Source organism: Amblyomma americanum, chromosome 1 (genome assembly GCF_052857255.1).
Source record: "Amblyomma americanum isolate KBUSLIRL-KWMA chromosome 1, ASM5285725v1, whole genome shotgun sequence".
Taxonomy (NCBI): domain Eukaryota; kingdom Metazoa; phylum Arthropoda; class Arachnida; order Ixodida; family Ixodidae; genus Amblyomma; species Amblyomma americanum.
Window position 1 is genome coordinate 334,352,782 of NC_135497.1, and position 14,881 is coordinate 334,367,662.

The window sequence follows — 14,881 nt, forward strand, 5'->3', positions numbered from 1 at the left end:
ATTGAAGACATAATGGCGAAATAACGGATCTTTCAAGAAACAGGACCGCGAAGAAAGAAAGCAGCCAGTCCGAGGAGAGTCAGATGCGAGGATATACGAGAAACGGAAGATTAACGTGGATCGCTCAGAACAAAAATGATCGTCAAAAGCAGTCGGTTATCTGCAGGTAGTAAAAGAAACTGAGACAAGCACAATGTCACGAAACCAGCCAACACGCTCGAACAGAAACGACCCGCCACGAATAACGTACAAGATAATGAGCGCCGCCACCGCAAAAGGTAGCAGGTCGGCAAAATCTGCGAACAGGAACATGAAAAGTTTAGAAGTTAGCGTTAGAGGAGAAACGCGGCGTAGACCGCTCCAGAAGACTTACTCGAAGCTTAAAAAAAAAAAAACTTACGTACGCCTATACGACAAGCGGAATGAGCCTGGTACACGAGGAAAAAAAAAAAGAAAGGGATAGCGTCAGGTCTTCCAAGCTCAAAACACTAACGTCTCCGACAAAAAAAAAAAACGCTTTTCGGTTCTATTAGATGTGCAGGCCGAACCAGTATACGAAAGGGAATATTCGGTTTTCATGCGTAACCAACGATCACTCGCCGAGTATGAGCGAGAAGGAAAACTGTTTTTGCTCTGGAAGGTCGGCCCCTTTAACGCTTACTTCTGCTTTTTTCAGGTTCCACAGGCAGGTAAAAACAAACCGGGTTTTTGAGTGTGAACTACGTGTTTCCTTCATACGTTGCCGCCACATGCACTAAAGTGGATACAAAAAAAAAAGTCGCAATGTAGAGCATTCCTTGGCGTAAAACGGGCGCACGGCAGTGTACGCAAACCCCTCCTTATTAGGAATGGTTTACAGCCCTCCAAAGGAGCGACGTGTCCTCGCAAACACACTAAGGAGCATAACAGGCGATACGAAGAGGGAGAGAAACGCATACCTCGGCATATGCGCGAAATCAAGGAAAGTGCGGTCCACGTACGGGGTCAGGTTCCTGCATGCAAAAGTAACGAATATGGACGAAAGCGTGAAACGACAAGCAACCGTCGTGAAACAGGCACGACGCGCTCGGGAGCTTCGGGGGTCTATATGATATGCTTTCCGCAGGATCTGCAATGGCGCGATGAATGGTGCCTGCCGCCCGTGAAGTTTGATAAACTGCGTCATTCTTTAGTGCAAAAGGTAGACCTTAAAATAACACGCTCCAGGGACATACACGTACGAAGAACGGCGATTAACGCGAATCGACGAAACGCAATGGGCTCAGAAAGGGCATCCCCACGAATACGACGAGAAATTGATACAATCGGATTTCGCCACGTCTCGTCTTAAGCGTATCGAATGACTCTATAGTGCCCGTTCGGATATGGGAAGGGGCTTAATGCGCCTGCAGTAGGAACGACCGGACCGCGTGCGGTAACAACAAACTCCCGTCAGCGCTTAGGCCGAGATTTGTCGAAGGAGTGCCGCAGTTCGCATTAACGTCACGTTTCGAAGAATCGGTGGGTTGCGTTTACGTCATCTATCTTTATCGCTTTTAACATCACACCCAGCAATGTTAACGCGTTTAAAAAAACTGCCGCTAAGCATGTCACTCCAGGGACCAGGCATCAAAATAGTATCGCGAGTATTCCACGCAGGCGGTTAACCCTTAGTGTGTTCACACGTCTGCCCCTCCTTCTGCCTTGCAACCCTCGCCTCATACGGTTCGCGCATTAATAATAACAATAATAAAAAAACGTCCTCAATGGTAGGTTCGTCTCTGCAAACTGAGATGACCGCACGTTCACAAGCTCATCGTCAAAATAGAAATTAAATAGAAAAAAAAAGACACGACGTGGCTGAATTATCGACGGAGCTCAGGCGGTGTCCGGCGCACAGTACTGCATCCTGCGCGAAAGAAGGCTCAGAGCATGGACGCAAGAGCACGCTGTAGCTTCTTCTGGCACGTCGGCAGTGCCAAGAGGAGACGAGAGGCGCCGACGACCAAGTGTGGCATTAGGGCGCAAGGAAAGCGCTTCGGCGCCCCTCCACACTCGAACGAAAAGACGACACGCATGCAGGAAACCTGGAGATAGACTCCGTACCACGAAAGGCGGGAACGACAGACAGTGAAGACAGCGAGCACACGCGCCGGAGAGTGTACTCTTCGACGTCCGCGTCTGCGTGCAGACAGCTACAAGAGCCTAAAATGGGACACCAACGACGCGACACCTTCACACTCCAGATGGCTATATCGGAGTAATTCGGGCAAAGTAATTTGCTGCAGCTTGCTTACGCCGAAGTAATTATGTCTCCGGCCACTTGGGCTTTGAGGCCAGAGCACAGGCCAAGCGTCACATGCGAGCGAAGCCCAGACAAGTACGCGTCACACCGACTGCGAACACACACACACACACCAAGCCCTGGTGCCCATGCCAGCCACCTGCGACGAGGCGACGTGTTCTCCCTCACCGAGAGCCGCGTGCCGGAGGAATGCGCGTCGCCTTCCGCCGCCCGGGCGCCCAGCGGCGACAGCAGCGCGGAGAACGGCGCCTTGTCGTGGAGGCCGCAGCGCGCCGAGGTCTTCATCGCCGCTGCACAGACTGCGCCACGCGGAGGGGGTAAGCGACGGCGCTCTTCTCGCCCGGACGTCGCGGAATGCAGGGGGCTGCCGTCCCCCCACTCTCGGGACCCAACGGCTCCAGCCGCGAGTGGTGTCGCGCTCCAACGGCGCGCGCAACCTGCGGTCGTCGTCGCAGCAGCCCGGGAAGTCGGCAGACCGGTTCCCTGGTCCTCAGTCACCAGCGCGAGCACCAGGCGCTTCAAACAGGCAGCTGAGATTGGAACGCAGCCGATATCGGTCTATGTGCCTCCGGGAATGCACTCCGCCGGCGGACAGCACGAGGTGCACAGAGTGCTTGCGCGACAGAAGGAAAACGGAGTTGAGTAAGCGAGCAGGAAGTCAGCGTATCGGTCAGGCCGCTGAGAGAGTCAAGAGCGGCAGCTACCGCCGACCCCGGCACAGACGAAGAGTAAATAAGACCCACGCACCGTCGCGACCAACAGCCGCACGGCTCTGCTTACAAACTAGCAAGGCGGCGCAACTTGAACCTCGTCGGTAGACATAAAAGAAGTGGCGTTTGTAAAGAATGCTGTCCACCGTACGGCGTGCTGGAGGCCCCAGCCCAACAGAAAAGCGCCGCTCTCCACAGCTGAAGGCGAGCGACAGGTCCAGCGCAACAATCGCCCCTGGGGAGGAGAATCTAATCAGGCCGCTCGGCGGAGAAGGGGGCGGTTCGAGCGGCACTCCCAAAGGGCAACGCAAGGCCTGACCACGCGCGGTACTGAGCTCTCCACCGGCGACGTACATTTTATCAGCACGTGGATCGGCTTCAAACAACAGCGCTCCTTCTTCCCTGCCGCATATTGCGTCACACACTGAGACTAGACTGCGTAGTACTTTGGTTGGATGATATACGCGTTGATAGAGCGTAGTAAAGTTCCTGCATGAGCAAAGGCGACAAAAGAGCAACCGTGTTCAGAATACTCTTGCATTCTTTCGAACAACCCACCCGAAAAATAACGCATGAAAGCTGGTCGGGATACGAGGAGCGGTGGAGGGGCCCGTCTCCCCTCATCGCAGCTTGTAAGTTCGAATAATTCCGACAAATCCCGGTGGAGGGCGCAGAAGCCCCGATTAGCGCCCGCTTATGTTTTTCGAGCTAGGCAGCGCGCATTGTTTTCGCTGCCGCTTGTGGAGCTTCACGTGCCGCCCCGTTCAGCAGCTCCGGCTTTTTATGATGGGAAGCACGCCCAGTGTCCCTCGCTGCCTTTGCTGTTCGACGCGCCATAGCACACACCTGCTCTTTTTCGGATTTGGGGGCGCGTTTTGGCCGCCTTGGCTTTTGTGCGCGGCTACAAAAAGCTGCCATTGGAGACAGCCAAGCCTTTGTGTCTACCGACTCAACCGGCTCAATTGCACGGCCACCGTAGAAGTACTGCTGGCTCTAAGCGCTTGAGACAGCAGAACGACCGGATAAACGATGAGGACGACGAACGACGAAAGGTCAACGTGACCTTTCCACATTTTCCTTTTTGAGCGCAGCCATCTTACCAGTGGACTGTGGCAACAGCGTTCTGATTGGAGGATTTCATACAGGCATCTACTGAGCATGCGCAGCACAGTCCAAAGCGCACGCGCGCTCAATCAATCTGTGAGCAGTGAAAAGGTCCCGTCGTGATGACGGCTGGCATAGGTAAAAACAAAACTGTCGAGTCTGGAGTAACCTACACGGTGTACAACGGCGTAGGCGATCGGGGCGGTCGAGGGATTGATGAAGGGCAACTGTCAAGCAGCTTTTCATGATGCCTGACCGAGTTTGAGTGATAGACTAGGGTAACATGCAGCTAGGAATATTGTAAGCTATAGCGCAGTTAGTCACTTCTTGACGACTGTTTTAAGTGCGATGGGAGTAAGCCTAGTGCGAACACACTCGGTTTACAGTCCGAATAGGTACGGTGATGGATTTGTTGCATGAATGCCGATGCGGATGTGTGAAAAGCGACGTTTCGGCATTGCCATCGCTCTGCGAATGGAAAATCCTGCGGCCACGAAAAAAAATGTACCGCCAAATGACAGAAATCTAGATCTAGGCCACAAACAGGAGATACAACTTTGTTCTTTCAAATGTAGCAGCGGCAGACAATGTGGGGTAGTGCTTTTGTTTAGTGCTTTTGTGAACTGAATACTGAGGTCCAACTTTAAAGTGAGCAAGAAGCGCATCGAAATAATGCACGCAAATCTCCATTAATAACACGATGCTTTCCCATGCGAACAAAACGAGGTTAGGGCATCTCTGCGTAAAGCTTAACTCCCCTTCCCTTTACTTTGTTGGAATGTAGCCAGTTATCACGTAACGCCTCCATCATATTTTGAACTGTGTGAAAGCTGTCTTCATCCGCGGTTATTTTCCAGAGCATTTGATGTGGACTAATTCCCGAGTGCGAACGAATTGCTTTTTGACCACAGACACATTCACACGTACTATCAAAGCGTGCTCTTGGAAAAAAAAATTGCGCTGCTTTGCGACCAAGTCGCCTTGTATAATTAATTACCAGCGGTGGAGCATGCATGTCCTCACATACCTTCGTAAATCCAGCCGATCGGCTTGTGTGTCTGCGCCGAAAGAATTTTTTTTTCCGCTCATCCGCCGCCCGTACAACTAATGAAGCTTTAGACCATTCGTTCTTCAGTTACAAATTGTTCAGAGCACGCATCAGGCGCGGCCGACAGGAGGAAACCCTTCTGGCTGAGGCTTGCAATCTAGAGACGCCCCTCACCCGTGAAGCGGTGCAGCTGGAACGGCCTGCGCGCACACTTATCTGTCGATATGCACTCCGCGTGCATCGCAGTAGTAAGTGGTTTTATTAAAATATTAGTAAAAAGGAAGGAAGAGATTTTTGCTAGCCCCGGCATCTGCCATCGATACTGAAGCACCTGAGCTGGGGCAGCGGAAATAAACGATAGCAGGCAGAATGGAGAAATGAAATGAAAGTGGTGATGGGGGACAGGAAGAGAGGATAGGAGTAGAGGTCATATACAATAACCATTTACACAATAAGAAATGTGTGCAGGTTGTGCGCGTGATTAGTTCATGATGGAGCAAACCGCGTGGGTCTGCAGATCATTTTTTTTTTCTGCTTCCTATTACTTTCTACAGCCGACATCCGACATCAGTGGCAGCCGGAAGACCTTGAGTCTCGGTTCGTGGCGATACCTAGACGCAAAACGCTTTGCAACTACTTGAGACGGGGGCATTTTGCGCACCGCACTCCTCATGCGCATACCAGAGGGAAGGAGCGACGCCGCGCCGAATTTGAGGCTACATTTTCCTCCTCGCCGCGAAAACTGTGTACATTCAAGCTACATTTCGGGCAGTGCGCTCGTATTTGACTCTAAAAGTTCCCCATGTGCTGATGAAATGGCCAAACTATTTTTCTTATTTTTCACATGTCCAGGACGACTTTTTTTCTTTCTCCGTCGTTTCTCCTGTCACGGTCAGAGCAGCCTTTGCAAGTATACTGTACCACGCAGATGTCGAATTTTTCAGGGCTCTGAAACGCCTTCCGAGGAGAGCACATTAACTCACTTAATCACTGCACTGTGTTGCCATGAAAACCAGAGCCAAATAATACTCTTCTACACACAGCAGATGACCCACAATCACGCGTAAAAGTTGGCGAGCCCTTCCCTGCGACTTTTTCATGCTCGCACCCTCCTCCGTCCCCCGCATCTGCGTAGGTAGACAAAGGGAGAGGTGGCCGTTGGTTTTAGATTCTTTCAGACGTCAGGCAGCTACCGTGGCCGCGGCCAATAAGCCGTTTATCTCCGACGGGTCGGGAAGCTCCGCTCCCAGGGGGGGGGGGGGGGGGGGGGGGGTCGGCGAAGGAGCGCCTACCTTGCAGCGTGCAAAAAGTGACGAGAGGAGAGGGAAAGGCGCGAAGACGCTGAAATTCAAATTTTAACTACAGATAACGCAGCTTCTTTAAAGCGCATTTAAAAAATCCTTGCTGGACACTATTCGTGAAGCGGCGTGCTTCAATATCCCGGGCATGCCGTAACTTTATTAGAGCCCCCTTCACAGCCCCTTTAAGTTGGGCACCGAGGCATTACCAGCCACCATGAGAGGCGCCAGCGTCGATTGGGGGCTGGCAAGCGGCCGTTCTTCTTCGCAAGAACACTCGCACGAGTGTTGCAAACACAGTTATTTTAAGCTAACCGTGTCTGATCAAGTTCAATTGAGACATGGTACACGGTTTCGCTGCTTTTGCGCGTGTTCTACAGTGCCAAGTTGTCCTCTATGTCCGAGGCTGGCAGTTTACTGAATTATGCCAATACCTCCATCGATCGCTGAGGCACCGGCTGGCTACTCCATAGGCGGTGCACCAAACTCTCCCTTAGCGTTGCGGTGATGGCCGGTAGGAGAGAAAAAAAAACGCATAACCGCGTAATGCCTAGCGAACCAAGTCAGACGCGCTGCGCTGACCTTCGCAGGGCGAGCGCTCTCTTCAACGCTATGTCATCGTGTGCTTCCTTAATATATATATATATATATATATATATATATATATATATATATATATATATATATATATATATATATATATATATATATATATATATAGTTCGATGGTTCTTTTTCTCAATATCAGTATCGCATACGCCCCCACTACAGGGCAAAAGCCTCTGCCATTGATCAATTGTATCCTGGCCTGCTCCGGCTGCGGTTATATTCTCTGCAGATTTCCGCCTAATCTTTCCCCTCCACCTGACTTTCTGCTGACCTCCGCTACTTCTTCTGTTGGCATTCATTCGGCTATCCAAACGGGCCGTCGGTTGTCGGCTGTACGCGTTTTACGCGTCCCGCCCATGCCCGTTTCTGGATTTCAGCTGGCATACCATTCACTAGTGTTGCTTTCTAACCCTCGCTGCTATCTTTCGTTTCTCTGAGCTTTACTCCTGTATGACTCCTTTTCTTTAGCGTCCGTGTTTAAGCCCCTCTGCGAGTACTGCCAAGATGAAGATATGCGCCTTGTGTTTCAGCGAACCTTTCCAGTAATCTTAGCAAAAAAAAAAAAGTATTCTCGAGGTGTAAAATGGCTTTTGCGGCGTAGTATAGTGGCATCGAACATCAGAAAATAGGTTAATCATGTTAACTCGTAAGCGGGTTACCTAAATTCTAACTCATTTTAAGCATCAGTCTAGCGCCCAGTTGCAATTAGAGACGTGTAGCTTGCCGTTAATAATAGCCATATCAGTTGTTAGGCAGAAGGGTTCAATTTAAAGACAGCGCAGCCAGCCATGGAAAGAAAAATGATAGGTGTAACGTTAAGAGACAGGAAGCAGGCAGAGTGGGTGAGGGAACAACAGCGGGTTAATGACATCCTAGTCCAAATCAAGAGGAAGAAATGGGCTTGGGCAGGGCATGTAATGCGAAGGCAAGATAACAGCTGGTCCTTAAGGGTAACAGAGTGGATTCCAAGAGAAGGCAAGCGTAGCAGGGCGCGGCAGAAGTTTAGGTGGGCGGATGAGATTAAGAATTTTGCAGGAATAGGGTGGCCGCAGAGAGCACAAGACAGGGTTAATTGTAGAAAGGTGGGAGAGTGAGTGAATGTGTAGACGTCTATTGAAGAGGATGGTGGCTGCAGCGAATGTGGGTAGGCCCTCAGTCCAGGTTTCCGGAGCGGACGTAGTCAGGCTGCTGCTGCTGATGATGATGACCGGTTGTTAGAATTTCAAAAACTTAATCGCGACCGACGCCGGCCATCCCACACGCCATAAGAAAACCGCGCTGCTGTGGAGCGCACGCGGTCTCATCCATGGTGCAGCACACGTCACTGAACGATGGCCATGGCCGTCTCGGTCCCGCCTGGGTTGCGGAACTGGAATGCCTAGCAGCGGCGAGCATCGTCACGGGCTGGACTGAGATCACGCGACACGTTCGCCACCGTGTGACAGGCGCTGGTAGTAGATGTGACCGCGCGCTTTATATGCGCGCCAGTTTGGAATGACCGCGGGACGGCCATAATTTGTCGCGCCACAGCACCGAGCCTAATGGACGTTTCGAAGCTCTAATGATCGGTATTATGGCTATTAGCGGCCAGCCGAATCTCTTACTGTAACAGGATGCCTAACTGTGCGATGGTTAAAGGTTAATTACCATAACCCAGGGAGTGAAAACGTCGGATAAAACTTGTAAACTTTTAGGAATTCATGACTATAATGGGCCTTTCATCGCAAAAGTGTAAGAAATCTGGGGTATCTATTGAGAATTAAATTTAAATCCGCCGCGGTGGCTCAGTGGCTTTGGCTGTTCGGCTGCTGATCTCAAGGTCGCGTGATCGAAACCCAGCCGCGGCGGCCGCACTTCGATGAACGGGAACTACAAAAACGTCCGTGTGCTGTGCGATGTCAGCGCCCCTATAAGGTGACTTTCATGGCCCATGAGTCACATCGGGACATTAATAGTAGATTTCAGGTCACTGTTGTCCAGTGACACCAAGTTCTTTGTTAGAGATGAGGGGTCCTTGAGTGAGCTGACACTTTCAGCGCCGCAGGTCCCTTCTACGAATGACGTTGTCGGACTTAGTTATGAAGGAAAATGTACAGGGGGTTTATTTACATTATTTACAAGATTTTGGAACCCATTGGAGGGTGATGGGGGAAGGTCGGAGGATCTGAGAAGATCTTAGGGTGATCGACGATTCCTTCTCATGGCATTCGTCGTCCGGTTTATAAAGGGTCCGGTCCCTAGGATTCCCCAGGTTCGAGGAGGTCTTCGCCAGGTTGGGCGTGGCCTAACTTGCGCTGTCGTACACACACCACTTCACATAGGGACACGCCCCCTCACATGTCTCGCCGGAGAGAGAGAGGGTGCCGCTGGACCATCGCCCTCTCAGAGAGAGCGTTGACTTCGCGTCCGAACGAGAGTTCTCACGCTGTCAAGCCGGACACGTCTTCCGGGAAGTCCGAATGGGCGAGGCGCCGGCGAGCAGGCACAGTTGAAGGGGTGAGCCACTCCTGCTCGGGTTGGCGGTCGCTAACTGCCTCCGTAGCAATGTTGTTTACAAACGGCGGCAGAGTCGTCCGTCTCGAATCCAATAACCCAAGCGGGGACAGGCCGTGGGAACCAAGATGCCTATCGCCGTGCAGGGACCCCGGTTGCAGGTGTCCCGGGCCGACTACGCAGCTAACCCAGACGGGCTGTCACCAGAATCCTCACGTCCCCAACTACACACGATGGTCATTTGTCTTCGCTAAAACTTGTGAATTCGCTCTCTACAACCACCGAAATCGCACACATGAGCCCTGCAGACTCGCTAGGCCTCCTTGTCGCGGAAGGGAGTCGCCGTCGATGAAAACTTCAGAATTTGCCTAGAGTTTATCTCTGGTGACTGTTGAAGTGTGCAAATATAAAATGTGGCCGCTTGTTTCCCTTATTTACAATACGGCCAAGGTACAGAGAAGCGCGGATATACTTACACAGTCAGTGTTGTTGCCTGAAAAACAGGTCCCACTTCAATTATATGCTGCTGTTGATCGCAATGGCGTCGCACTGGTGGTTTCTCCTCTGGCTGATGCAGAGGAGAAACCACCGGCAAGATCGGCCTGCCGCTGGTGCGGGGCTGTCGATTCAAGGCTGCAGGTGATTTCGTTTGCTCAAACCACGCTTGAGAGCAGCACGATCGTGGCGCACGAATGCGTTAGTCACGTGGTTTATTTTGCATTTCGCGAGCTTTCTTTGGAGCTGGGAAAAAGACACACGTGAGTGTTTCCTTATCGTAAATGATGGAATGAGGGTTTCTGAAGGTGCTCGACAACTCTTGGAAATGCAATTTGTTGTCAGATGTCAATATTTATTAAATTAGATAATTAAACTTATAATCAATCGCGAAATAAAAATTGCCCGTGGAGCGCAAAATGCCTGTCACCAACATGCTACTGGTTTCACTCGCCTGTCTCTAATAATATATTTTTTAACCCTTGGCTCAAGTTAACTGGGACACCGGTATATATTCTTAGAAGTATGAGTTCCAGCAATTCTGTCAAAGGAAGTAAACGCTTGGCCCATATTGCACTCTTCTTTTGAGTTTTGCTGCCCTCCTACTAGGCCTAAGTGAATCGGCACAATAACGTACTTCCTGCACGAATAGTACATATTTCCAAAATAACAGGCTCAGAAAAAACAGCGCGGGCGAGCGGAGAACAGAGCCACGGATCTTTAAGTCGAGAATCGAACGCGTTACCTTTTCACTTCAGTTAGATGAGTCGTTTCTACTTTTAGTCCTCCCAGACGCTGTACATATGATTTTGTGCATAGCGCATAGCAGCTTTTTGCAAGTGGTTACTATGACTAGCAGTGCTTCCTTCGTTTAAGACGCATTCAGCCCTCTTTATTGGGCAGATTTGGTATAGCATAGCGTTCACTTGCGTTTACACACGCTAAGCCGTTGCGGCACGCCGAGTACATCTTGTCAACATTTTCAGCTGAGCGTGAGTGACAGCTTCAGAGTTCCACGAACGTGAAATACATTGGCCTTGTCTAGTGACTAAATGAAAGCACGAGTGCTAACGCTGGGCCACGGGAATATTTGCCACAATCATTGTAGAAAACTGAATGCAATAGTACCATTTGTCGTTTTTCAGAGTAAAACGATTAAAACGAGCAACAAAAAAATGTGAAATCGCAAGCAATTGTAGAAAACAATGCCTTCTCGTGCCGTTGCTATGACAACAATGTACACCGTACGAGTATATACAACTTAATCGTATCTCAAAAACCACAGCTAGTTGTAGCTTACACCTCATCACATTGGTGAGAATGCGCTATTTTGAAGGGGCTGTGAAATGAGTTCTTAATAAAGATGCCATGTGCCCAGTATGCTAAAAGACGCCACTTCAGAAATATCCTCCAGCAAGAATTTTTTAGATGCGTTTTGTGGAAGTTGAGTTATCTGTAGTCAAAATTTGAATTTGCGCGTCTCCGCGCCTTTCCCTCTTTTCTCCTCACTTTTTGCATGCTGAAATGTCGGCGCTCCTCCGCCGGCTGCCGACGCGCGCGACCCAATGCTAGCAGTCCGCTGCTGACGTAACGAGCGCTACATGACGTAACGAGCGCGGATTCGGGCGAAAGCCCAGCACCGCAGGTCGCCGCTAGGAGCGTAGGGGGAGTTTTAAAAATTTTATTGTAAATTTGTAAATTATCGGCTCGCTTTTGAAGTCTTGTACGCGGCATGAACGCTCGTTGGCCTGTACTCCACACCATGCGAGAATTTTAGAGCCAACCTCAAACACCCTTTTCAGGGACCCTTTGAGGCGAAATCCACCATTCAGAGCGAGCTATCCAGTCGGGCAACAAAGTGAGGTTCCAAAATTCCTTTCGCTGCAGAGGCGACAGGAATGGCATTTTCTAAAATATAAAAACTGATAGGGATATATCTGTTACGGTGGGCTACAAACCTCTCGCTAAATTAGGAGCCCAACCGCAATAGTTAAAAGTTAACCATTCAATATTAGTTAAATAGCCTAGTTAACACGTCTTAGTTGTATTCTGATGCAAACCACTGCCGACAATGGCATGCCGAGGAATGCACTCTTCCAACTCAAAAACAACTGCTAACAGTCGTAAAGGTGAAACACGCTGTGTATAGAACTCGAAGGGATTTGCGGAATGGTTCGATATATATCGGTAATTGATATATAAAACACGGTAAGTTTATCTGTAACCTACAAGCAAAACAAGGTGCGCCCACGCTAGCGGCGTGCCGCCTGGTGCTCACTGAGTGCCGATAGGACTAGCCTGCTTCGCATTAAGCCGCAGCGGACGGTGTTCTGGAATTAGTCGCCGCCCATCACAAGGCCTCCGATCTTGTTAACAGTGCACTATAAACAAAATACAATCTCATTAAAACTAAGTTAGACTTGGTTTTCGCAAAACCATCGGCAGCAAAGCAAACCATGGTTTGCTTTGCTGCCGATGGCCTTTGCTGCAGGCCATAGCCGCCGGCCGCATTCCACCCCCTACAGCTTGGCTTCACCGCACCAAATTTGCCATACAGACCGCTAGCTTTTCCGCATGACAGCGGTGTCGCGAGGAAAATGGCTAAGCCAGATTGAAGGCTACCTTCAATTCCACCACGTGTGACCCTGTCACGCCATTTTACAGCCTCTTCTTGTGGCTAGCGCTGCGAACCGGTGTCCACGGACGCGCAGTCGACCGTACTCCCCACACGAGAAATGACCGCGGGAGCCGTCACGAGTAAGGGAGCGGTGCGCCATTCGATATATCGAATGTTTCGCTCAACGGAATTTCTACAAACGCTAACTGCATAAAGCCAAAAGGACCATTAATGCTGACGGCCAGAATCTTTAATAAAACGTTGCTGCTCTGTAGGCCAGCGTTTGTGAAAGCGAGCCCGAGCTTCAGCTTCGGTCTGATGTTCCTCTCCCGTTGGCGCTGGCCGCTGCTGCTTCTAGCGCCGCCTTTCTTACATAACATTAGTGCTACAGCACGGGATTTTCAAAGTGTTTCGATTTCTAGACATATATGTAGTAATTCTATATATCTGGGACCTATTGTACTTGTGGCGGGCTTTGCTGATCAGCGAAGTCCGCCACAAGTTTCTGAAAGCTTTTGAAGCGTCCCTGCAGGGTGTTTCAGCGATCACTTTCGAAGCCCGCCACTAGTTTCTGAAGGCTTTTGAAGCGTCCCAGCAGAATGCTTCAACGATCACTTTCAAAGCCCTCCACTAGTTTCTGAAGGCTTTTGAAGCGTCCCTGCAGGGTGTTTCAGCGATCACTTTCGAATCCCGCCACTAGTTTCTGAAGGCTTTTGAAGCGTCCCTGCAGGGTGCTTCAGTGATCACTTTCGAAGCCCGTCACTAGTTTCTAAAGGCTTTTGAAGCGTCCCTGCAGGGTGTTTCAGCGATCACTTTCGAAGCCCGCCACTAGTTTCTGAAGGCTTCTGAAGCGTCCCTGCAGGGTGTTTCAGCGATCACCCTCGAAGCCCGCCACTAGTTTCTGAAGGCTTTTGAAGCGTCCCTGCAGGGTGTTTCAGCGATCACTTTCGAAGCCCGCCACTAGTTTCTGAAGGCTTTTGAAGCGTCCCTGCAGGGTGTTTCAGCGATCACTATCGAAGCCCGCCACTAGTTTCTAAAGGCTTTTGAAGCGTCCCTGCAGGGTGTTTCAGCGATCACTTTCGAAGCCCGCCACTAGTTTCTGAAGGCTTCTGAAGCGTCCCTGCAGGGTGTTTCAGCGATCACCCTCGAAGCCCGCCACTAGTTTCTGAAGGCTTTTGAAGCGTCCCTGCAGGGTGTTTCAGCGATCACTTAGTTTCTGAAGGCTTTTGAAGCGTCCCTGCAGGGTGTTTCAGCGATCACTTTCGAAGCCCGCCACTAGTTTCTGAAGGCTTTTGAAGCGTCCCTGCAGGGTGTTTCAGCGATCACTATCGAAGCCCGCCACTAGTTTCTGAAGGCTTTTGAAGCGTCCCTGCAGGGTGTTTCAGCGATCGCTATCGAAGCCCGCCACTAGTTTCTGAAGGCTTTTGAAGCGTCCCTGCAGGCTGTTTCAGCGATCACTTTCGAAGCCTGCCACTAGTTTCTGAAGGCTTTTGAAGCGTCCCTGCAGGGTGTTTCAGCGATCACTTTAGAAAATTCACGAAGATTTACAGGGTGTTAGAAATAGACAGAAAGTGCTAACACGAACACAGTACTTTATAAGCCGCGGTCAAAAAAACAAAAACGAAATTAGCCACCGTAATATGATGATAGTGGATTTTCATGGCGCAAGGGCGTCTGGGGCTAAAGAGCGCCATGGCACCAGGTATTTTCGTTTGTTCAAGGTGGGGTCAAAGACCACCCAATTCTCAAGCATTTCACGCCAGATAAGCCGAGCACCAGGCCAGGGGAAAGCTTGTACCCATTGTATCACCGCTGGGTACCCCGGCGGCACTGGGGATCGAACCCCCGCATCTCCCGCATGCGAGGGGGATGCTCAACCACTCGGCAGCGGAGCGAATGGAGAACCATGCTTTCCCGCGTCACTACTGGAAAACTAGCATGCGGTACAAATGCCGCGAAATTTTGCGGTGCGTCGAAACGCGGAAGAGAGCGCGAGCTTCTTTCTGCGTTAGCAAAACTTACACTTCTCGCTCCGGAATGTGGTGCACTTAAGACGAAAGGCAACAAGCTGCACCAGCACAGTGGCGACTTGTAATAGAAGGCTCAAGGATACACGACGAAAAAAAAAAGAACAGCAATAAAAAATCTCGAGCAAAATATATATATACGCTTCACGCGGTATACCGAAAAGCAATCACAGCCACCAAGAGACCCCGCAAAAAT

The 14,881-nt window shown here is 50.4% G+C and overlaps 1 protein-coding gene across 2 annotated transcripts in view; it reads right to left on the bottom strand.

Annotated features, from left to right (window-relative positions):
• Nucleotides 1–14,881, bottom strand: part of LOC144115515 (WD repeat-containing protein 47-like) — a 133,935-nt gene that overhangs the window by 91,908 nt on the left and 27,146 nt on the right. The window lies entirely within an intron of this gene.